This window comes from Bubalus kerabau, chromosome 1, assembly GCF_029407905.1.
Source record: "Bubalus kerabau isolate K-KA32 ecotype Philippines breed swamp buffalo chromosome 1, PCC_UOA_SB_1v2, whole genome shotgun sequence".
Taxonomy (NCBI): domain Eukaryota; kingdom Metazoa; phylum Chordata; class Mammalia; order Artiodactyla; family Bovidae; genus Bubalus; species Bubalus kerabau.
Genome location: NC_073624.1, coordinates 258,037,305 through 258,062,701, shown reverse-complemented (window position 1 = coordinate 258,062,701; position 25,397 = coordinate 258,037,305). Strand labels below are relative to the sequence as shown.

Genomic DNA, 25,397 nt, shown 5'->3' with positions numbered 1-25,397 from the left:
GAAGAACATTCACATTTTAAAAGAAACTGAATTAAAATTGTATCAACAGACATACAGTAAATTTCAAAACTGAGCCGTGGTCAACCAAATGGTAAAAAAATCATGTCCAAAGTCAAAAGTTATCTTGACAATGGGAAATACCTAAATCCTGTATGTTCTTTTGAGGACTGCACATATGACAATTTTAAGTCATGCTAAAATTCAACTACAAAATTCTCCCAGAATAAATTAGCTTCCAAAAATCAAACATTTTCAGAGAGCCTATAAAAAAAAAAGATAAGTGTGAAATGTAGGCCTTCTGTGGAATCACCAAAATCTCTCAGCTCTTTATTCTTCTTTCTAAAAAGTTTCCTGCTGAAATATAATTTAGAGAACACACAGAAAATAAATGTAAGATGGGCCAAGAAAGTGTGAGGGCTGAGACTACAATGACAATTTAGAGAATGTACATGTTATTAAACGTCAACTTGTCTCTTCTTGGTGAACATAACTCATTATTTCCGAAGGAAATCAGGCTTGACCCACACCATTGTGAATTACTTATATAAATTAAATATGCCACTTCTATAGAAAACTTAGGTCAGCAGCAGATGTTGGTAAATTCCTACAGAAATGCATGCCCAGAGAATTTTTTTTTTTTTAAATGGCAGAAATCTGCTAGCTATTCCTGCCTTATCTGCAACAGCTGAGCAATCTTGCAGTGCCACGCGGAGACGGAAAACTTGGCTCAGATATAGCGTGGACAAGCTTGCCTTAATCACATTGCTCTTTTACACGTGCATGAGGACATCAACATTGACAGTAGAGAGTAAAGCAGCCATTTGCTGAAAACAACTGTCAACGTTGTCAAGTTTTTGGAACCTCTTCTAATGTGATTTGTATGACAAATCTTGTGGCATTTTGTTTGTTAGCAACAGTAGCGAATTTCCATGTATCTGGGAAGGCAGGAGAAATGCTCAGAAGTGGATTCGGTTTCTTTACACAGACTGCGTTAAGGGAAAACAGTTATTAATTTTAAAATGACAGATTTCAAATAGATTGAGAAGTTTTAAAGTGGAATTTCATTTAAAATAATCACAGAAGTCTCTTTTTCCCCCTTCCGCTCAAACCTTGAAAAACGGAAAGAGTCGTTCAATTTTCCCTTATTGCGCTTCAGGTCTTGAAAACGGTTCCTGTAAAAATATTAATATTTTAGAGACGGGAATCTGTGGCAGTAATTACGGGGGTGTGTTCTAAGTGACAACAGTGAGTTCAGTCCTTTCCTCCTGAATGAGGTGTGCACTGCCATGCAGCTCAGGAAATCGGATGTAACAAGTTATAACTAACCTAGCGCACACCAGTGTTATTCAACAATGTGCCTATTAAGAGATGATTACGGAGATCTTATGGTTCATTAGTTTTTCAACATTTCCTTTATTCCTACCCTAGCTGCATTTTTCACACAGCTCTTCCTTAACGTGCTTCCCACGTCTGTCCTCGGCCAAGGTCCTCTCCCATGTGGGTGGACTCCGCTTGGATAGGCCACATGACAGACGGCGTACCCTCTTCCTGCACCTGCCATCAAATGCCCTTGGGTGGGTGAGACCAACGTCCCCACCCAGCCAGCAAAATCTTGGGCTCTGCACCTCCTCACTGCTTCAGTTCTTTAGAAGAGATCTGATCAAATCTAATGAGAGAATCCTTTGTATGCCTCTTCTGCTAACTGGTTAAAGAATTCCAGAAAAGGCAGTCTCTCCCCCTGTTATGATTCATTTCTTCTCTCCTCAAATGTGCTCAATATATTGCCTAGAATCACTTTTGTAAATATTAGGTACTCAATGACTTTTTGAATTGAACTGATAAATAAAACTGAGACACAGTTGGAGAATGAATGCTTCACACTCTATAATACCCAGTTCTCCTTCCTTTTTTTCTTCCCTTTATTTTTCTGCAAAGTCCTAGATGAGGTGCCGAGAGTAGCAAGAGGAATATAATGCAAGTCACATAAGTAATTTAAAATTTTCCAGTAGCCATATTAAAAAATAAATAGAAACAAATGAATGAATTTCAATAATATTTTTATTTAACCCAATATATCCATTTTTTGTTGTTGTTTAGTCGCTAAGTCGTGTCCCACTCTTTGCAACCCCAGTGACTGTAATCCACAAGGCTCCTCTGTCCATGGGATTCTCCAGGCAAGAATACTGCAGTGGGTTGCCATTCCCTTCTCCAGGGGATATTCCAAACCCAGGGATCAAACTCTCACCTCCTACATTGGCAGGCAGATTCTTTAATGCTAAGTCACCTGAGAAGTCCCATATGTCCATAAGGTTGTGTAGAATATTCCTGTTTCTCTGTAGTAGCTTTTAGAAATCTCGTGTGTATTTTATACGTGCAGCGCGTCTCAAATAGGACTAGGCACCTTTCAAGGGCTCAACAGCCCCAGTGGCTGGTAGCTACCAAACTGCACAGCCGAGTTCTAAAGGCCTCGGTTTTAGTAGTACTGCTCTGTCCACTTCCTTATGTGACTTCAGGTAACTCTCTTTTCTATTGAGTCTCATTTTCTCTATTTCTTAAAAGGGCTTTAATAATTTCTCTCCTATTTTATCTGTAGCTTGTGATTAACATGGAAAAATACATTTGAAAGTATTTTGAAAGCTAGGAAGTTCTCTCGAGTTTTTAATTGTTTGTTGTTATCTCCTCTTTCATTGCCTAGAAATCGCTCACTCTTTCCTTTTTTCTTTTTACTAGCTGCTAGTTAAAAATCACATATGGTAAGTAAGGCTTGATGTGTTTTATGGTTTAAAAAACTACTGTCGTAAAGCATTAAGTCTTTCCTCTTCCAATAGCAGCTTACCTTCATGAAATCCCAACCTTAACGATAATATCAATAGCTTGCCTTTTTTGTGGTCACTGTTTCTAAAAGACACATTCCCTGGTTCTGGCTTCCTTCTTCCATCTTCTAGCTGGGCTTTGATACTTCTAGACTAGAGCTTAGCTGAGTGTCAAAGATAATGCAGAGGAAAAAGACAAGACTTCCATACCAAATTTTATTTTAAACCTCCAGCTTATTCACTATTTTTCAAAACAGTTAAAATTGAAAATTATATATGCGGTTGAGATTTCAATCACTCCATTTTTAGTACAACCTAAAGGTGTTCACAGGAAAACGTGGATCTAGAGTAGAAAATGAGTTTTATGAAAGCTTTGCTTTCAAGTGAACTAGAACCTTTCTAGTTCAAGTCTCTTTCATCCTAAAGTTCTCCTAAATGACATATATAGCTAATATTTGTAGCTAATTACTTGCTCATGGGTAGGAAATGCCTGGGTAGGGAACCTCACTTCATATTCCCACTGTTCCATTTATTTAAGTTCTGAGAACATCCTTTGCCACACCATGATCCTTACTGGCTTTTCCCATGGCTTTTCCCCTCCAGACTACCTCACATTTGTTTTTGTTCTCGCCGTCTCTCCCTCCCTCCTTCCCTTTCTCTTCTTTCTCTGTCTCTCTCTTCCCCTTGCCCTCTCAGCCAACTCAGGAGGTGTGTTTTCAGACTAAAGCCACACTGTAACCACACCCTTTTCCTCCTCCTACCCTCTCCCTAGAGCAGCTTGTATTTATTATCTGGCAGGCTGGAAGCTGGCTATGGGCAAAGAACTTTGAACTTTTTGTTTGTTGGCTTACCAACAACCACTATCCTGTATACTATAAATATAACATTTAAAATACAAATTTAACATATAAAATATATTAAGTTAAAAAACATCTTAGAAGCATCTAGGAATACCACGAGCTGTCCAACTCGTCTGTCCCAATAAAACAGCAATCTATCTGAACAGTGATCTAAATGTTGTGGGTTTTTCTGAATGCTTTTGAATATGATCTTAATCACCATTTCCAATGATGTGTCTACATACCAGCTGCAGCCCTGCTGATTATAGCATCAATACCAATTGATTTTCTAACACATACTTGCAATGTCTATTGTATCTCATTGCACACTATACACTACTGGTAGTTAGCCAAAGCTAAGAGGAAAAAAAGATTTTGTGTACAGAACACACGGGCCCCCGAGAGTTTCATAATTCACAGGAGAACAGAAGAATCAGGTACTCAATGTCAGGCTAAATGGTTTCTTACAGTTAATATGTTTGGTGGCCACAGGCTCAAATAATTCTCTTGTACAGAGCCAGGGTTACTCAGCTGTATAATAACCTCTGAAGTCTCTCCTTCGAAAGGACTCAGGATTCATGGCTTTAATTTTGCCACTGATAATATGAAAAGTATACTCCATATAGTACTGAGCAAGCATTCACTCTCAGCTTCCACTATCATGAAATTCTAATTGTTTCTAAAGTTTAGGAAGGATAAAATGGTTAATCTCCGTGATGACAAAAGGAAGCCAGGAAAATAAAGTGACACACTTGAATGAACTGTGAGGAAATAAAGTGCACAACATGCGATAATGCCATGACTCCGTGTTATTGCGCATTTCTGGGCTGAAAAGATATGGCTTGATGGGTAATTTGTCATGCTGTGCAATAGAGAACAACAGTAAAGAGACTTCAGACAGAAGAAAATTACACAAATAGTAGGGTGGAAAGGTATAATTGAAGATGGCAAAAGATTGAAAGAAAGACATTTAAAATTACTGTACTGACCTACTAAATGCACTTGGGCGTGGAATCTTGGCCTCACAAGAAGAGGCATTAAATGACTGCGGGCTGTGAAACTGTTGCGGAGTAATGCCAATCTCCCAAGCTCTTGGAGGAGAAAAACACAATGCACAGCTGAGCTTCAACAGCCTCAACCTGCTTTCTTTCCAAGAGGAGCCTGGGCTTCTGGTGAACTTAGGAAAAGTTTCCTAAATAAGTTTTGCTTTTTTAAAAAATTATGAGTAGATTTCATTTAGTATTTGGGGAGCTTAACTCCTTCACTTCCTGAAGTCAGTAAAGCTCCACTCTGTGAAACTGCAAAACCACCGTAATGTTTTTATTAATGAATTCATGCAAAAGGATTTTGCTTCTCACATGTGGTTAAATTTCTTTCACATTGAAGAGTCCAAGAGAGCAGCCTGACGCTGTGCAAAGCACATCCATAAGTCTGAGGGCAGGAGACACCAGTGCCAGCCCAGGCTCCTCTGCAGGCTCATTCGCTGCAAGGCTCTGGGCAAGTGGCTTAACTTCACTAAGCCCAGTCTTCTTCTCAGTAGAAGAAGGGGAAACACGAACCAGATACTTTTCAAAGATTTCTACCAAAGATTTGCATGCGTGCATACAAAGTCACTCTAGTCATGTCTAATTCTTTGCGACCCTGTGTACTGTAGCCCGCCAGGCTCCTCTGCCCATGGAATTCTCCAGGCAAGAATACCAGAGGGGGCTGCCATGCCTTCCTCCAGGGGATCTTCCCAACCCAGGGATCAAATCTGCGGCTCCTGCTTTGCAGGATGATTCTTTACCACTGAGCCACGGGGGAAGCCCACCAGTCCTGTTGTTCTACCCCAAACAGCAGAACCTCCAAAAAACTTCTCAACAAAGGTTATTTTCTTTTCCTTCTCAGGGTCTCAAAGCAGAGGGTGTCCCAACCAACCATACTTTGTGATAGAGAAGGTTATTCGTCTCCTTTGCTTCCTTCAATTAGAGAATATGTGTTCACCTGTCACAATTACATAGGAAACTTATAAATCATTTGCAGTGTCCATTAATTACACAGTTCTTTCTATTTCTTACATATAACTGTAGAACCATAATGTACCTTAAAAAGCTAATTTTTCCTAACAATGAAGAACTTATTAATATTACAGGAATGTGATATTAATATAAAGGAAAATGTTATCTTTGATGATAACACTAAATAAGGCATTCAGTTCAGTTCAGTTCAGTCGTTCAGTTGTGTCCAACTCTTTGCGACCCCATGAATCGCAGCACGCCAGGCCTCCCTGTCCATCACCAACTCCCGGAGTTCACTCAAACTCACGTCCATCAAGTCAGTGATGCCGTCCAGCCATCTCATCCTCTGTCGTCCAGCCATCTCATCCTCTGTCGTCCCCTTCTCCTCCTGCCCCCAATCCCTCCCAGCATCAGAGTCTTTTCCAATGAGTCAACTCTTCGCACAAGGTGGCCAAAGTACTGGAGTTTCAGCTTTAACATCATTCCTTCCAAAGAACACGCAGGGCTGAGCTCCTTTAGAATGGACTGGTATTAAGTGGGAGCATTTTTGCAATTCTTATTGTTATTAATTGCCCCCCAAAGTAATTTCTTCCAGAAAGCAGAAATTTGGGGTTATAAGTCCATAAACTGCTCAAAAATGTCTTCTAATGGGAACTGTCTGAAATATATTACAGGTTGGGTGAAAATGTGTAAAAATTATTTATAATTAATAGAACAGTGGTTTCCATGTTTAAAACAGTTTTTATAACTTAGAAAAAGCTAAATAAACTTTTTAAAGAGGTCTTAATCAATAAAGCAATCCTGTCTAGTTGATATCATAAGGAATTCATTAAATTAAGAGACTTCAAACTTGCAGGTACATTTAAAAGTATTTAGAAAGACTACACAAAACAGACTTGTGACAAACTCTGGCAAAACATCTAGAATTTGCCATAGAGATCTTTAGAGACTCACTAGCCCACTGCAAAAAATCCTTAACATCACAAATAGAATGGGGGGTTAGATTTCAATATGAGATATCAATATTATTATATATTATTATTACATTCTTTTTCTCCAAGTTAAGCATTTCAGATATTCAATAGTTGGTGCTTTATATTTATAAATTATAATACTGGTGATAATGAGCAGCAAGTACTCTATACACACTATCCAAAAGCATCTTTTCATTAATTTATTTCAATATACAAAGCTTACTTTAAAACTTCAAATGGAAAATGCAGTATAGTAGAATCCAGCAAAATCTTTCCCCAACTCCATGGTCCACTACTAGTATATTACACATCAAAGAACAGACAGAAAGGTAATTTCTGGTTAATATCAATAAAATCATATATGAAAGTGAAAAGTGAAAGTGAAGTCGCTCAGTCGTGTCTGACTCTTTGCGACCCCATGGAGTGCAGCCCACCAGGCTCCTCCATCCATGGGATTTTCCAGGCAAGAGTACTGGAGTGGGTTGCCATTGCCTTCTCCAATCATTTAATTAGAAGCTTCTAAAATCATAAAACTAAAAGAAACATCAGAAAGTCACCTGAGCTGGAATTTTATCATATGGGTTTACCTTTTAAGAATGTGATGAGGAAAGACAGCATTCCAATAAACAAAGACTCATCCAACACATGAGTCTCATTGACTTTTATGGTCTCATCCTATTCTGGAACTGTGCAGTGTATAGATATGCGTAACTATGCTTGAGAAAAATCCTATCCAGACTAGTTCATCATATCAGAGTCAAAAAACTTCCCAGAATCCGCAAGACTCATGTTTCACTGCCCACATTTCATGACTATTTATAAGAAACCTAATCAGGACCATAAATGTTATTACCATTCTTATCAATGTAGAAATGAAGAGGTCCAAATTCTGTCATTTAATAAAAGAATATGTGCATGCATGCTAAGTTGCTTCAGTCGCATCTGATTTTTTGTGATCCTATGGACTGCAGCCCGCCAAGCTCCTCTGTCCATAGGATTCTCCAGGCAAGAATACTGGAGTGGATTACCATCCCTTCCTCCAGGGGATCTTCCCGACACAAGGATCAAACCCATGTCTCTTACCTTCTCCTGCATTGGCAGGCGGGTTCTTTACCACTAGCACCACCTGGGAAGCCCTTAATAAAAGAATAACAGATCACTGATTCATTTGTACATTTAACAAGCACTTACTAGCTCCCTATGATGCCAGGCAACATGCTAGGCACCAGGAATAGACGTGCAGTTAGACAGGCATGGACTCTGCCCTCACAGAGTCTAGTAGAGAAGAATAGGCAGTGAGCAAATAACAGTGAAGCGTGGTGAGTGGTTAAGATGGGCTAAGTACAGGTAAGAAGGGGACCACACAAGGCTCTGTTAAACCTCTCCTGCAAGATAAGGTGAAGCTGAGACTTGAGGAATGAATAAGGGAGTTGCTTTTGTACAATGCACTCTCTCACATCTATGTCTTTGCACCCATGTCCCTCATTTCCTGCATACCCTCTCCACCGCCTTGTTCCTTCTCATCCTCCTGGATTTAGTTTGGGCAACATCTCTTCAAGAAATCCTTTCCTGAATCCCTCATCTCCATCAGTCTAGAATGAAAATCCTCCCACACTCCCCACCCCACCAATGCTCCCACAAAACCCATATATAGCCATAACCACCAGTCCTGTAATTGCCTGCAAAGGCTTGGCCTCTTGGAGCTAATAAAATCCAAGACAAGATTTCTTTGAAGTTCTTGGGAAAGCCTTTCTAACTCTTCTAGAAAGACTCAGAAGTAGCCCCTCTTGCTTGATAGCTGTCTTGGTACTAGCCCCTGATGAAGCTGTTTCACCAAGAAGGTAAGGAAAAAGGATGAAAGGAAAATTAAGTCAAAACTACTAGATTAGAATGTTCCTGAATTCCACCCTACCGCTGGACTTTCAGTGGTGGGGCCAACAAATTTTCTTATTCCTAAAGCCATTTGAAGTTGGGTTTTCTGTTACCGATAGTCTAAAACATAGTAACTGACAGAAACATGATAGACGAGAATCATCTGTTTTCCTTAGCCTCCAACATACTATCTAGCCCATAACAGTTATGCAATAAATGTTTCTTAAATACCTGATGTTGAAACTGAAACTCCAATACTTTGGCCACCTGATGCAAAGAACTGACTCATTTGAAAAGACCCTGATGCTGGGAAAGACTGAAGGTGGGAGGCAAAGGGGATGACAGAGGATGAGATGGTTGGATGGCATCACCGACTCAATGGACATGAGTTTGAGTAAACTCCGGGAGTAGGTGATGGACAGGGAGGCCTGGCAGTCCACGGGGCCACAAGGAGTAGAACACGACTGAGCAACTGAACTGAAATACCTGAACTAAGTAATTCAAAGAAAACATGTGACAGCAATGAAATCATAAATTTTATACCTAAGAAAACTGAAAACAAATCTAGTTTTAAACTAGGATTTTTAAAAGTGCTTTAAAACTGTAATTAGAAAGTATGACATTTTCAGAGCTTTCCTATAGGGCAGACAAAGCAAATCTTGTCCTCTTCTGTTCTAATCCTCCTCCCACCTGGCCTTTTATCTTGCCCTGCTAAGTTCACAAGGCACTTCCTCTTACACCCTTGCTACTCAGTGTCCTCATTTTTTTTAGCCACCCCACTTTCAAAATCCTATTCTCCAGAAAGAGCTGGTAAGCTCGCTCACTCTGAGTTCTATGGGTCTGGCTTATATGAAGTGTTAACATTTCAAGGGATATTTGTAAAACCCTCAAATTTTCATCTCTGTGCAACTCCAGGTTTCAGCAAACAGGTAGAGGAGGCATTTGAGGTGTCTGATAGCCAACTCTGTGGTCATGAAACAGCAAGAAGAGATGCCTGATTTCCCAAACATTGTCGTCAATGACCAGCCCTACAGCTCAACAGGAGCCTACTCTTGTTCCATTTTCTTAAGAAAAAATAATCCAATAACCAGTGAACCACATCTATCAAGTGATATTCATGCCTCTAAGAAGTTCTGACTGTAGACTTTATCCCTGGGATAGGTCTGTATCCCATTTGGAACCAAATACTACCACAAGCGTAAGAAGCATCTACATTAGAAATTCCCCTACCTTCAAATCCTATGAGGTAATAATAGACAATGCTTGAGTGAACTCCGGGAGTTGGTGATGGACAGGGAGGCCTGGCATGCTGCGATTCACGGGGGTCGCAAAGAATCGGACACGACTGAGCAACTGAACTGCACTGAACTGACTGACTGACTCCAACACTAAGCAAACTCCGGATTCTTGTTTATAGACTCCAGACTCCAAGGAAAAGTAAACTCCTTTTAAAAATAAGATGTCCCTAAAGTTTCAATCTAGAACAACTGCAAATTACTTTGGCTACCTTTTATTTTGCAAATCAGATATTCCAGGGCCACCTTTATTGCCAAACATAAAAGCATCCCACTGCACACCTCAACAGAATCGCCTGTATATCCTTAATGTCTCTTCAAGCAATTTTATGCAGTCAGCACCCTATACATTAGGAAAGGAATGGATGTGTGCTTTATGGGTTTCTTATAATAGCAACAAACCTTCAAAATCAGAACCATTCTTTAGTTTTGCTTACTTTTTTATGCAGCTGCATTGATACTACATTGCTAGACAAAAGACAAGAATGAACGTTAAGACTTGAGTTTAAGAAAAAACAAACCAGCAACAGTACAGCCATCCAAGGCACAAGTGCTGAGCTTGTGGGAAAAAAAAAACAACAGCCCCCATTTTATTAAATAATAGTGTTCACACAAGAATGTCTGAAGTACTCTGCAAGGCTAATTAGGACAGATCAATGCACACTTACCTCTTCAGAAGGCTGAAAGGTGTGTAGTGACTATGTGTCATTAAAAATTTACTTGACCATGGGCATCAGATGTCCATGAGAGAATGACCCTGATGAGCACTCTAAGTTTCCATTTTGCTCATATCATCCTTAATGCATCAAAAACGCCATAGACACGATCGCTATCACACTGCCTCGTAGCAGCTGATGTGCTATATATGTTTGAGAGGGTGGTATCAATTAACTATATTATCTATAAAGCCATACTTGCAATTACTACCACTTCACAATTTATTATTAACACATTTGGCAGGGTTTTTTTTTTTTTTTCAAAGTAACATTTATTTAAAGGTTAATCAAAATTCTTAGAACAGCATTTATTATAATGTGATTTTTGATAATTGACTAAATCAGTGGCTCTTAAGAAAAACACCCTTGTCTCGGTCCTGCTCAGTATACACCACAGTGCCTATTTGGGGAAAAGAAATACATATTAGAAATGTTCATTTCAGACCTCGTCATGAAAGATCATATATTAATGTAATCAGGTGGTACATTTACATGCTCATTAGTAATCCATCATTAGTCCAAATGCTCACTATTAGGAATAAATGTACAACGAGTTATTCAGAATACCCAGAAATAGTATTTCTTATTTAAACATTCAGAATCAGCTGACTGAAATAAGTGCACACCTTGAATTTGAACTTTCAAGGCACATCACTAAAGTCAATCAGTTATGTCAGGATACTCTTCTATAATAATCTTAATTATAAAATTCTTGCCCCTCCCTTAAGGCATGGAGCAGTAGGGGAGAGTTCCAGTATCTAAATCTTTCTAATTCACTGTAACTGCAGAAATTCCCGATGAAGTGTGTGTTTAAATTTTATGCTTTAATACATAGCATGCCACTAAAAACCACATTAGTTATGCTTTATGCTATTTAATCATATGTCAAAATCTGTAAAATCTGTTCTAGCATGCTAAGGTAATTTAACTGCAATTAATCAATCAAAGAAATAAATAAAATATAATAAATGCCAAATAATGTAACATCTTAAAAAACAAACCACTATATACACATTTATTCTAAAAATACTTATTAGCCAACACCACTGAAGGAAAAACAGAGTGAAAATTAGATTTACTGAATCTTTTTCCCATTAGTAGCTAGCTTGCTCTACATTTAAAAATGGTTTAAAAAGGTCTTTGGAGTGTTCTGGTTCGCCGACTAAAATGGGAGCAACCTGAGGGTCAGAATGTTTTGGTTTTTATCCCCTGTGCCTAACACAATTTCTCAATTATAACAGGTGTTCAGTGTCTAACAGATAAAAGAATGAATGACTCAAATATGCAGAGACTATATTCTTTCATCATAACGCTTAGCACCTACAATGAGAGTTCTACTTGAATTAAAAATAAATTTTAAGAAGAGCCCTACTTTTCCTTCTGGCAAAAACTATATATTCTACTTCGTTGGCATTCAACTAAAGTTAGTGTCAGTCTCTCCATTAATTCTTTCCTTTTTCATAGAGTCAGTTATGAACCAGCAAGGAAGGTTGGTGATGTGTGTTTGTATTTCTTCCTCCAAATGAAAACAATGATTTTCTTTTCAGGGAATGTAATTTAACAGTTTGAGGATACAGTTTTGGACCAACACTAGGAAGGCCAATGATGAGTCCCGGGTCCAGTCAGCAAGAATTCATCAAGCATCAAGCACATGCCCCACACTTTGCTACAAATACAACAAAGGAGTCAAAAGCGTGCCCCTGCTTTCCAGACCATAAGTCAGAGGAGAAGACACATATGCATTCATTCAACAAGAATTACTGAGCACACTTTACTCCATGCAGCAAATGGAAGGAGAGGAGGACAGTCAACAAGTCTCAGTTCTTCACCAGGGGCTAACAAAGAAATTAACCAGAAACTGTATGCCAAGCAAAAGGCCATGAATATCATTGGAAAATATACCGACTAATTCCTGCTGGAACCCTAGAAGAGAAAGCTCTTGAAATCATGGAAGTCTTAAGGAAACAGGTGGCATACAAATAGATCAAGAGAATCTCCCAGATAACATAAATTAGCACATTCACTAGTGATGAGGGATTGAAAGTGAGGGTCCATAAGTATTCAAAGCATGTTATTCACTTTCTTGATAATGACTGACTTTATTTGTTCTTCTTATCAATTTGTTTTGGCCACATAAAAGGATAACTTCCAGATTAATGATCACTCAGTACAAGGAACACTGAAGAATTTGCCTTATGAGGTTCCTGATGAAACTGTAGCTGAGAAATCCCAAGACTGAAATTATCACAAGGATATTACAACAAAGACTGGCCCCTTCTACCACTACCCCACTAACCCACAAGTGGCTAGTGAGCACTCGACTATGACCAGTCCAAACCGAGTTAATGCTGTAAGTGTGAAATACATACTGGACTTGAAAGACTTACTTACAGAAGAAAATATACTGATAACTTTATAGTTATTACCTGTTGAGATAATATTTTTGAATATATTGAGCAGCATATGTATATCATTATTTTCACATGTATCTCTGCACTTTATACTGTGGATACTAGAAAGTTACTGAACAGTGCTCATCTAAAGGCATTTTGAAGAAGAATAATTTTCTGAAGTATATCATGCTAGAAAGGAAGGATTAAAATTCAGCAGCATGCACTAGTATTTTAATATGATAATCAGATACAAAAATTTTATATAATGAAAATGCATTCTTCCCCAAAATGTATCAATTTTACACCTCCCTTTTATCTGACTGGCAGAAAGCTTAAGTCTAAAAGTCAAGTTACTCAACTCCAGGCTATTTTGCAGCAGGGACTAGATTTTCTGGTTCAGTTTAATCCTACCACTTTTTTCTTACTTGCCTTAGTTCCATTCTTTATGGTAATCATCTTATTGTGAAGTTATGAAAAAGCTTTTGGAACTAGGAAGAGTTCAATAGCAAATAAGAAAGTGGGTGAGGGACGTCCTTGGTGGTCCAGTAGTTAAAAGTCTTCCTTGCAATGCAGGGGACGAGGGTTCAATCCCTGGTCGGGGAACTAAGATCTCAAATGCTTTGAAGCAGCCAAACCTGCAGCACAACTCGAGTCTGTGCGCTGCAGAGAAAGACCCCATGTGCCACAACTAAGACCTGATGCAGCCAAATAAAATAAATAAATAAACATGGGAAAAAAGAAAAGAAAGCGAGTGAGCCTCTGACTATGGTGTTATCAGTGAGAGGCCACTCTCCAGAGACACATGATGCCGGTGGTCCTTCTCCCAGTTACAGGTGTGAGGCAGAATGGCTGTTTGGCCATGCTGCGCCAGTTCTCACATTTGGGATCATAAATGCAGCGCTGGCCTCATCCAAGGCTGCCCCCCAAGGGTCAGTGAGATAGACAGGCATAATATTCAAAGGGTACAGCAAGTGCTGAAGTCATCTGCAGCTGTGAGTGCTCACGTACTAAGGCACTTGGGTCGTATCTGACCCTTTGAGACCCCTATGGACTGTAGTCCAGTAACTTGGTATCAAATCAGGCAGAGGAAGGAGCCACTACCTGGATACCTAGAAATCAGCCGAGGAGTGGTCATTTCAGATCTGATCATATTCTGTAAGACACTACAGTGGGAAGTGAAGAGACAGCATCCAAAGATCCAAGAAGAACTAGCAGAGACCTAGACCTGTAAAGAGAGAAAAGGGGATAGTTTCTGTAACCATGAAGCCAGGCGGGCCCCTGGGGCCAGCTTCAGAGTCAGGGCTCCAGGATCCACCGGACTACAGAGATTTGAGCTGGGAATGAGCAGTGAGACTAGCAGCTGTTGTTGGGCACCAGATGTACCCACTGAGGGAGAAATAGTCAAAGGCTCTAAATATGCTTCCTATTGTCGTTGGGTTTGGTCCAGGCACTGACGGGCTTGGGTACAGGTGGGAGCCAGTACATTCAGCTCAATTTTGTTCAGGCACACGCAGGGCAAGGAAGGCAGATGGTGGCGGTGCCTCTCTTTATAAAGTGGAGGAATTACACTGGTGCTTATGCAACTCTTATTCCAAAATTAATGTTTCAGGGATATTTAAGCTGCCTAGAAAAAAAACATTTCAGAGCTTCCCAAATCTATGAAAAAGCCACTGCTTCCTGTTAATCCCTATTCCTCTCCAAGAAAAATGCTTATAATATTATTTAATAGTATTATAGAACCAGACTAACATGGTAGAATCTTAAGGTTGCAGGAAAAGCACATAACATGTGGAATGTTATGCAACCTTAAGAGTCCTTATAAGTACATTTTAAAGAAATAAATAAGAATTAGTAATAATTTTCTAAGATATACAGAGATAGGATAGGATACAGAAAAGATCATGGTTATATAAAACTCAGGACCATCCAGTTGGCACAGATTACCAGAAAACAAGAAAGAAATATTCAGCTGTACTATTGACATAGTCTTGTCTGTTTTCTTAAACAGTTTTAAAGGATTCAGCACACAAATAACAGGTTTTTATTTCAGAAAATCAAAATTAATTAAATGTCAAAAAGTAGTATGCAATTGGCTACCACAAAAAAAAAATAAGAAAAAAAATCTCAGGATCTGATCGATAATAAATGACCTGTTAACTCAAAAATGTATTATTTCTATCTTAGGAAAATTTGAAAAAAAGATGGATCAAAACTCCACTGCTTCATCAATTCTTTTTTTTTTTTTTAAAGAAGAATGAGTTCAAAAGATAGAACTAAGTGTGAATTTCCCAGAGTAGATGTAGGAAATTTCACGTTGACTGCTATGTTCATAGACAAAGCTGCCTATCTGTGCACCGTGAGACCCTATTTCAGGGAGACTCAGATTGGATTAAAAAGCCTACAGATGTTTGCTACCCAGGGAATATTCCTGTAACACACACAGGCACAGACTCAGACACCTTCCTTAGTCCAAGAGCAACTCCAGGAAGGTCTTCTTCACACTGAGAGAGGAGGGGTGAGTTGCTGGTACAGCAACAGAGACAAATAATACCGTAATATTTCTAGTTCATACGTTGTAAGCCCACCGTATCTGGATCTGTGAAATAGAGGCACAGCCTGGCAAAAATTCTAAGACAACTGAGTTGTCACAATGTGACAAGACTATAAATTGACACTGAGTAGCTTTTCTAGTGCTTCCTACTAAATAGGAGTAAAACCAAAATATACCCCCCAACATATAGAAATAATATATACATTCTACTTAGTTTCAAGGGGTAAAAACTTTTATAACTTTTGAAAATGCAAAAGATTTGACAATCTGTCACTGATTTAAAATACATTGCAGTAACAAGTGACAACGTATGTACAAAACCCGCTGCAGCTCTGTGTTCGTCATGACACACAAAGGTTATTTCTAAACAGGTCACAGTCAAGCTTTAGCTGATGCGGGTTGATGGCAGAACAGGGTCTCAGACGAGCCAAAGCTGTGTGTAATCCAAAACTCATTGATATTTAAATCTGGAATAGGTTTTTGAACTTCCATTTGAACATGTCGTGAGAACATGAGATTCCTGTTACTTTATACACGCTCAATCTTATAAAATGTTTGCCTTGTATGGTGAAGATATTTTGCTGAGGTCTTAATGAGTACGGCACATCATTCTGTGTGGTGAGGGTGGAGGAAGGTTACTCACAAGCCTTCTGCAAGTCCCTTACCACTTATACATGTCCCTCAGATAGAAATGACTTCCCTGATGGAACAATGGTAAAGAATCCGCCTGCCAATGCAGGAGACACACGAGATGTGGGTTCAATCCGAGTCAGGAAGATCCCCTGGAGTGGAAAGTGGCAACCCACTCCAGTATTCTTACCTGGAAAACTCCATAAAGAGAGAAGCCTGGCAGTACACAGTCCATGGGGCAGCAAGGAGTCGGACATGGCTGTTACTGACCACACACACAGTTAGAAGTAGAGCCTGACTGGGAAGTTGCAGGAGACACGGGAGCAGCAGAAACATTGCCTCTGGACTTAAGAATAAGGTATTCCTCCAAACACATACCCCATAGCATTTCCCGTTAACTGAGTATTATTACGATGTATTGTAACTGCTGAGCGCCGAAGAATTGATGCTTTTGAACTGTGGTGTTGGAGAAGATTCTTGAGAGTCTCTTGGACTGCAAGGAGATCCAACCAGTCCATTCTAAAGGAGATCAGCCCTGGGATTTCTTTGGAAGGAATGATGCTAAAGCTGAAACTCCAGTACTTTGGCCACCTCATGCGAAGAGTTGACTCATTGGAAAAGACTCTGATGCTGGGAGGGATTGGGGGCAGGAGGAGAAGGGGAGGACAGAGGATGAGATGGCTGGATGGCATCACTGACTCGATGGACGTGAGTCTGAGTGAACTCCAGGAGTTGGTGATGGACAGGGAGGCCTGGCGTGCTGCGATTCATGGGGTCGCAAAGAGTCGGACACGACTGAGCGAATGATCTGATCTGATCTGATTGTAACTGGATATTTTGTTTCTTGTATCTTCCACGAAGTTGTAAGATTTTTAAGGAAAGTGAAAGTGAAAGTTGCTCAGTCATGTCTGACTCTTTGCAATCCCATGGACTACACGGTCCATGAAATTCTCCAGGCCAGAATACTGGAGTGGGTATCTTTTCCCTTCTCCAGGGGATCTTCCCAACCCACAGATCAAACCCAGGCCTCCCGCATTGCAGGCAGATTCTTTACCAGTTGAGCCACAAGGGAAGCCCAAGAATACTGGAGTGGGTAGCCTATCCCTTCTCCAGCGGATCTTCCCGACCCAGGAATCGAACCGGGGCCTCCTGCATTGCAGGCGGATTCTTTACCAACTGAGCTATGAGAGAAGCCCTTTTAAGAAAAATCATATGATTTTGCAATAACTAAAAATTCACATAGATGGCTGGATGGCATCACCAACTCGATGGACATGAGTTTGAGTAAACTCCGGGAATTGGTGATGGACAGGAGGCCTGGCGTGCTGCGATTCATGGGGTTGCAAAGAGTCAGACACGACTGAGCTACTGAACTGACTGAAAAATTCACAACAAGGTGCAAAGAACTGTCCTGTGCCTGTGCATGTATCCTTCCCCAGCCCCTGTCCCCAGGGGTTAAAATCTTGCATAACTATAACAGCTGCGATGCTGTGAACTATAGCCCACCAGGCTCCTCTGTCCATGGAATTTCCTGGGCAAGAATACTGAAGTGGATTGCCATTCCTTTATCCAGGGGATCTTCCCTACTCAATGATCAAACCGGGTCTCCCACACTGCAGGCAGATTCTTTACCATCTGATCCACCAGGGAAGCGCAATTACAATAGCAGAACCAGATAATTAACATTGCTACAATCCACAAAGCATTTTCAGATTTCACCAGTTATATATGCACTTTTTTGTGTGTATGTGTGTGTGCGTGTGTAGCTATATGTAACTTTATCACACATGTAGCTTTGAGTAACCACTACTACATCAAGACCCTACATTATCACCGATTCCCAGCACCGCCCTTTCACTTCCACACCTACTCCCTCCTCTGCCCTCTCACCCCTGGCAACCACGAATCTGTCCTCCATCTCTACAATTATGTTTTTATTAACTGTTATATTAATGAAAACAAGCAATAATTATCTGCTTAAGATAAACTCTTCATTCAACACAAGTTCCTTGAGGTTCATCCAAGTTGTTGCCCTTAACAGTAGTTCATACTCGTTATTGCTAAGTAGTATTCCACACTGTGGATAGATCACTGTCCATTTAACCATTCATCTATTATGGATATTTAGGTATTTCCAGTTTGGGGCTATTAACTAATAAAGCTGTTATGAATATCCATGTCCAAGTTTTAGGGTGAAAATAAATGGCAAGATTTTTAAGGGGATAGGTTGAATTGTATTCCTCACTGGATCTCCCACACTTTACACAATACATAGGAGGCACTCAAAATATTTGCTGAAGGAATGAATAAAAGAACCTCAAAATCGCTTCTAAATGGCAGGAAATAAAACAGGGTTCATCTTATGGAAAAAGCATGGTTAATTGGGAGGGAAAATGTCAGCAAGAGATCCTGGAGGTCGTACTGGCAGTTTAAAGACTTCAGCAGTGTTTCAAAGTACACACACAGGCGCACTTCAATTCCAACATTTTTCACTTTGCTTTAAATATTGAGCTTCATGTTAAGATGGTGTTTGAATTAATAGTGAAAGTCGCTCAGTCGTGTCTGATTCTTTGCGACCCCATGGACTACACAGTTCACGGAATTCTCTAGGACAGAATACTGGAGTGGGTAGCCTTTCCCTTCTCTAGGGGATCTTCCCAACCTAGGGATCGAAACCAGGTCTCCTGCATTGCAGGCAGATTCTTTACCAATTGAGCCACAAGGGAAGCCCTTGATTTAACAAGCTATGGTTAAACTTTTTTAGACAAACAATTTAAAGAAACAATTGCAGAGACTTCCTATCCAGCCAAGATGGACTAAGAAGGGCTGGATGTACCCTCCTTCCTAAAACAACAACCATCAAACTCTGATAAAATATATGAAACAATGATTTTTAAGACACTGGACATCAGGGAATGAAGAACAGTGATCTCTGAGAGATGAGAAGCCAAGGAGGTGAATCTCATGATTTCCCTGCTTAGTGTCTTGAGGGTTTCTTAGAAGTGGCAGAGAAATGGTAACTCAAGGGACACAAACCTCCAAATTGAGGAAACAGATCTGAACACACTGAAGAACAAGGTGGCTACAGTTCCCAGGCTAGAGCATGCGGCAGAGAGCTGCTGCACAGACAACGCTCCTAAAACCTGCAGAGTCCCACTCTGCAGTACTCAGATGCACAGTACTGATCTGAGCAAAGGTGTGAGGAAACTACCCAAGGCTGGTTATTCCTTAGCTCTGAGGAATAAATGGATCTGAGCAATGATCAATACCTGCTAACATCTCACACAGACAGAGAACCAATAGCTTTTGCTCAGCCTTCTCCAAGTGAACCTGGTCAAGTTCCTAGTTTTAATTACCAACTAAGAGGAAAGACACGGGACAAAGGATCTTATTAAACAAGTCCAAAGGAATGCATCAGCAAATACTAACTATGGAAAGCTCTACAAGCACTATTCAGTTTTCTCAACAAATAAGGAAGAGGGGGGAGACCTACACATTAAAAGAGAAGAGAAATATCAACCAATTGCAATATATGAATCTTATATGTATTCTGTTTCAAACAGTAAAAAGTAATTATAAAAATTCTTGAGACCACTGAGAAAATCTGAATATTGATTGTACCTACTTGATAACAATAAGAAATATCGACTTTTTCTTTGCGGTTTAGTTTTTAGATGTGGTTCATTTTCTCAGTTAAAAAGTTCTAATCTTTTCAAGCTAGCTACTGAAAAATTAAAGGATGAGATGATGTCATGTCTGGCATTGGCTTCAAAATAATTTGGGATGGGATGAGAGGTGGTAATAGGGATATGAGGAAACAAAGATGCCTATGAGACAATAGTTCTTGAAGCTAGGTGTAACTGTACACAAGTTTATACCCTTCTCTCTACTTTAAAATACGTTTGGAACCTTCATATAACAAATTAGATAAATAAACTTGTGGTGGTGGTGGTTTAGTCGCTAAGTCGTGTCCGACTCTTGCGACCCCATGGACTGTAGCCCACCAGGCTCCTCTGTCCATGGGATTTTCCAGGCAAGAGTACTTGAGTGGATTGCCATTTCCTTCTCCAGGGGATCTCCCCAACCCAGGAATCGAACCCAGGTCTCCTACATTGCAGGCAGATCCTTTACTGACTGAGCTGTGAGGGAAGTCCATAAACTTGAAAACATACCAAAAAAGTACACAGCTGAGGTGGTAACTAAGGGCTCAGAGGTCACAGTCCAGAGGAAAACAATTTCTCAGACACAGAGATATCAGAGATGACATTTTATACGGACACTGAAGACTGATATGTCGGATCTCCTCATGGAGGACCATGTCGTCTCTACACAGACAGAACACTGGCTTTTAAACAAGGATAGACCTTCTCTCTGAAGACCTAACAGCATACAAATGGTTGACTACCTAATCTAAGACACCAAAAGACATCAAAGGAGACCAGAAAACTGGGTCTATACATGTGGTTGTTACTTCTTCCTGTTCTTTTAATAAGGGGAGGTGTTACGAGAGGTCTGCTAGAGCATGTGACTGCCATCCTCCCCACAGCATCCCTGCAACACAGCTCATTCCATTCCGTTTGGCCATTCCCGTGTTTACTGTTTGCTTAGCAACTCCACTTGCTGCTCACGCTTTGTGGTTTCTGGGTTCTGAGGTGAGAGGAAAGGAATCTTTGGAGATGTCCAAAATTCTTTTCTCAAGTCAAACAATTTGTTAGAGGAGAGTATGTATTATCTAGAAACTGTTTTTCTTTCGTTCATTTTTTTTTTTTTCTTGACAGTAGGAAGGATACTTGGAGTAGTTTGTCCAAGGTTTTCTGCCAAAAGAAATCTCCTCTCTTTTACCTTATCTGAATCCCACCCTCCAAAAGGATACGCTCAGTTCCAATAAATGAAACTCCTAAGAGGATGAGTGCTATGTCTTCTGTTTTAAAACAATTCCTCACAGTCAATATCCTACAAATAACCAATATGCTACATATATGCAAGAAATGAGTTGGTTCGCTGATTTTTTAAAAAAAAATCAATGTAATTTTAAATTCTTAGTATTTTAGGTAATCATTCTGTCTATAATACCATTGTACAAGTACTATTTTTCAAATATCATCATGCATCCTGATGTTCATTTTCACTAAAGGTCTGAAAAGGCCTTGCAAGTGGATTTAAAACCTGATGTGTGCTTTGGAAGCAAAATCAACTGTAGGTTGGCTACACTTTGGAAAGTATATGCAAGGATGTATTGCAGAAATTGTAAGTGAATTCTTCAAAGCAAAGGGAGAAAGGGAAAGATATACCCAACTGAATGCAGAGCTCCAAACAAAAGCAAGGAGAGACAAGAAGGCCTTCTTAAGTAAACAATGCAGAGAAATAGAGGAAAACAACATAATGAGAAAGACTAGAGATCTCATTAAGAAACTTAGAGAAACCACGGAAACATTTCATGCAAAGATGGGCACAATAAAGGACAGAAACAATAGGGATCACAGAAACAGAAGAGATTAAGAAGAGACTGGCAAGAATGCATGGAAGAACTATATAAGAAAGGTCCTAGTGATCCGGATAATCATGATGGTGTGATCACTCACCTAGAGCCAAACATCCTGGGGTGTGAAGTCAAGTGGGCCTTAGGAAGCATTACTACCAGCAAAGATAGTAGAGGTAATGGAATTCCAGCTGTGCTATTTCAAATCCTAAAAGGTGATGCTGTTAAAGTGCCACATTCGATATGCCAGCAAATTTGGAAAACTCAGCAGTGACCACAGGACTGGAAAAGGTCAGTTTTCATTCCAACCCCAAAGAAGGGCAATGCCAAAGAATGTTCAAACTACCATACAATTGTGCATATAATTTCACATGCTAGCAAGGTGATGTTCAAAATCCTTCATGCTAGGCTTCAGTAATACATGAACCAAGAACTTTCAGATGTACAAGCTGGATTTAGAAAAGGCAGAGGATCCAGAGATCAAATTGCTTGGATCACTGAAAAAGCAAGAGAGTTCCAGGAAAACATCTACTTCTGCTCTATTGACTATGCCAAAGCCTTTGGTTGTGTGGATCACAAAAACTGGAAAATTCTTAAAGAGGTGGGAATATCAGACCATCTTACCTGCCTCCTGAGAAACCTGCATGCAGGTCAAAAAGCAACAGTCAGAACCAGACATGGAACCACAGACTGGTTCACAATTGGAAAAGGAGTACATTAAGGTTGTATATGGTCACCCCACTTATTTAACTTACATGCAGAGTACATCATGTAAAATGCCAGGCTGGTAGAATCACAAGGTGAAATCAAGATTGCCAGGAGAAATATCAGTAACCTCAGATATACAGATAACACTCTAATGGCAGAAAGAGAAGAAGAACTAAAGAGCCTCTTGATGAAGGTGAAAGAGTGAGTGAAAAAGCTGATTTAAAACTCAACATTCAAAAAACTAAGATCAGGGCATCCATTTCCATCATTTCATGGCAAATAGGTAGGGAAAAAATGGAAACAATGACAGAGTTCATTTCCTTAGGCTCCAAAATTACTGCAGAAGGTGACTGCAGCCATGAAATTAAAAGATGCTTGCTCCTTGAAAGGAAATTTATGACAAGTCTAGATAATGTACTAAAAAGCAGAAACATCACTTTGCCACCAAAGTCCATATAGTCAAAGTTGTGGTTTTTCTAGAAGTCACGTATGGATGTAAAGAAGGACCATAAAGAAGGCTGAGCACTGAAGAATTGATGCTTTTGAACTGTGGTGCTGAAGACGACTCTTGAGGGTCCCTTGGACAACAAAGAGATCAAACCAGTCAATCGTAAAGGAAGTCAACCGTGAATATTAATATGAAGAACTGAGGCTGAAGCTGAAATTCCAATACTTTGGCCACCAGATGCGAAGTTCTGACCCACTGGAAAAGACCCTGATGCTGGGAAAGACTGAAGACAGGAGGAGAAGGGGGCAACAGAGGATGAGATGGTGGATGGCATCATTGACTCTATGGACATGAGTTTGAGCAAACTCTGGGAGATAGTGAAGGACAGGGAAGCCTGGTGTGCTGCAGTCCATGGGGTCACAAAGAATCGGACAGGACTGAGCAACTGAACAACATTTAGAACTTTCATTAAAGTGTTTTTCTTTTTAGACACAGTCTTGTTTACAATAGCCATTTCAAAAGCTGCTACTCCTGGCTTAGAAAACAATGGTATAATATTTTCCCATCAATATTATTAAAAACAGTTATCTCTGGAAAAGTTCTAAAAATTTCACTACAATGATAACTCAAATATTAAAGCAAATATAAAAATGACATTATATGATAGAATACCAAAGGATTAAAAAGGTTTAAAAATTCTTTGCAAGAGGGTATTTTAATTTCTGATTAAGCAAAATATAGTACAGTAGCCACTAGTCACATATGGCCTATCTAAATTTAAAGTAATTAAAGTTACATAAAACCTAAAATTCAGCTTCTTCATTGCACAAGCCATGTTTCAAGAGCTCAACAGACACATATGGCTGCTGGTTACCATACTGGACAGGGCAAATAGAGAACACAACCATCGTCACAGAAAGTTTCTACTGAATAATGATGGTCTTTGTTAGAGAGACCACTACCGATGAACTGATGTGCACAGATCAATTTATTTCTGTTAAGTCATTTTTCCTTTGGTATAGGAGGTTGAATTAAACCTCTCAAATTTAAATGATTTTCCTGGAAAATCCATATTATAATGTAACTAAAGTTGTGCCGTACGCACTGCAGTGTAGATTTTCTTTTTCCTCTTGTGACACGGAGAATGGAATTTTCAAAAATTCCATTTCCTCTAGATAAGGAATTATAACATCAGCTAGTTTTCCCTTTCAATTTCCATTTTTCTTTCTTTATAACAATCTGCTCTAACCCTGGTCTGCTTCAAGGTTTATCCAGCGGCAGCCTGACCTGTGTTTTGTGGCAAGGTGTTCCTAGTTGATGGATAGTGCAGTACTTCAGGCTTCCAACTCCACACTGGTGAAGTTCATAAGTAGCATTAAACAAAAACCTCACAGCCTAGCCAGGTTTTCAGACCAGGTGAAGGGTATGTCTAATTTAGTGGAGAAAAATGTTGGTGAGATCATCTCTGTTACTCATGCTTAGCAGTGAACCATGCAGCAGAACAAAGACAGAAATATAACAGTAACAGAAGTAAATACAAATAATATGAAAAACTCCCAAATCACAGGGCTAAACCAGCTGCTTTTAAACACAACTCCTGAAAACCTTGAGAGAAGTAACACATCTGTGTTTAAAAGACTGGTTAAACCATGTAGTTGATCCACGTGATAAGAAAGGAGGTCTGTAATTACACAAGCATACTTTTAAGTATTTTCATCAAAAAGTAAAGTGTAATGAATAATCACTTAGTATTAAAAATAGTTCGATTTTAAAAGTAGAAAGGTCATATATGAAAAACATAATAAAGTCCAGGTAAAGAAATACTTGATAGAATAATCCACTTATTTTAGAAATGAATCTTTCATGTTGTTGTGAAACTAAATTTCCATAGAAGATTCCATAGTTCCTAAAAAATTACTTAGCACCTTGAAATTAGCCACAGAATATACCTTAGCCTGGGGGCAAAAAAGGGAAGAATAAAAATGCTGAGCCAACCTCCCAAACCATTCTGCAAATAGATTTTTGTATTTTGGAAATTACACTTGCTTTCAAGAATCTTTGGGTCATTTAAATACTCAACATCTCTTTGCTCCCTTGCACACTTCCCAAGCAAGTCTAAAACCAAATAAACTGCTACAAATGTTTACCAACAAAATACCAATTTTCCAAGTCATTTTTCTTAATTTTTAAAACTTAAGAAGTTTTATTACAATTAGGTAACTACTCCTGGCAGAAGGCCTCTGAAATATTGTCTCCCAGACACTAATGGGTCTTTGAAAAGTTGGAAACTCTCAATTCATTAGGACTTTGAGTAGCTGTTTTGTACCTAAAAATGAGAATTGATGGAGAGGTTGTGACTAAACACATAATTTTATTAAATATGATCAAAACATAATGGTTTTGTTATGATGCACATAACAATCAAGAACCTGTTTCTTTTTAGCAAGCTCCTAAAAAGTGCCTCCCGTATAATTATTAAATAAAAACACTCACTTATTCAGTACTCAGCTAAGCTTTTAAACTCTGAATAAGAGAAGTACACAGTGAGAGAGGTACTTACATGGTTTCCTTGGATACTGGATGATGCCATTCAGGTCTATGTTTTTATCTGAAAGTGGTACCCTGTGGAGAAATGAGGCTTGGTGAGTGGCTGTTTATACATAGTAAGTAAATAAGAACTTT

At 39.4% G+C, this 25,397-nt stretch overlaps 1 long non-coding RNA gene across 1 annotated transcript in view; it reads right to left on the bottom strand.

Annotated features, from left to right (window-relative positions):
- The window catches only part of LOC129639084 (uncharacterized), a 436,428-nt gene that overhangs the window by 393,279 nt on the left and 17,752 nt on the right, over positions 1-25,397 (bottom strand). Inside the window, exon 3 of the long non-coding RNA XR_008708230.1 lies at positions 25,276-25,337. This is a non-coding gene — a long non-coding RNA (uncharacterized LOC129639084). The remainder of the gene's footprint in view (positions 1-25,275; positions 25,338-25,397) is intronic.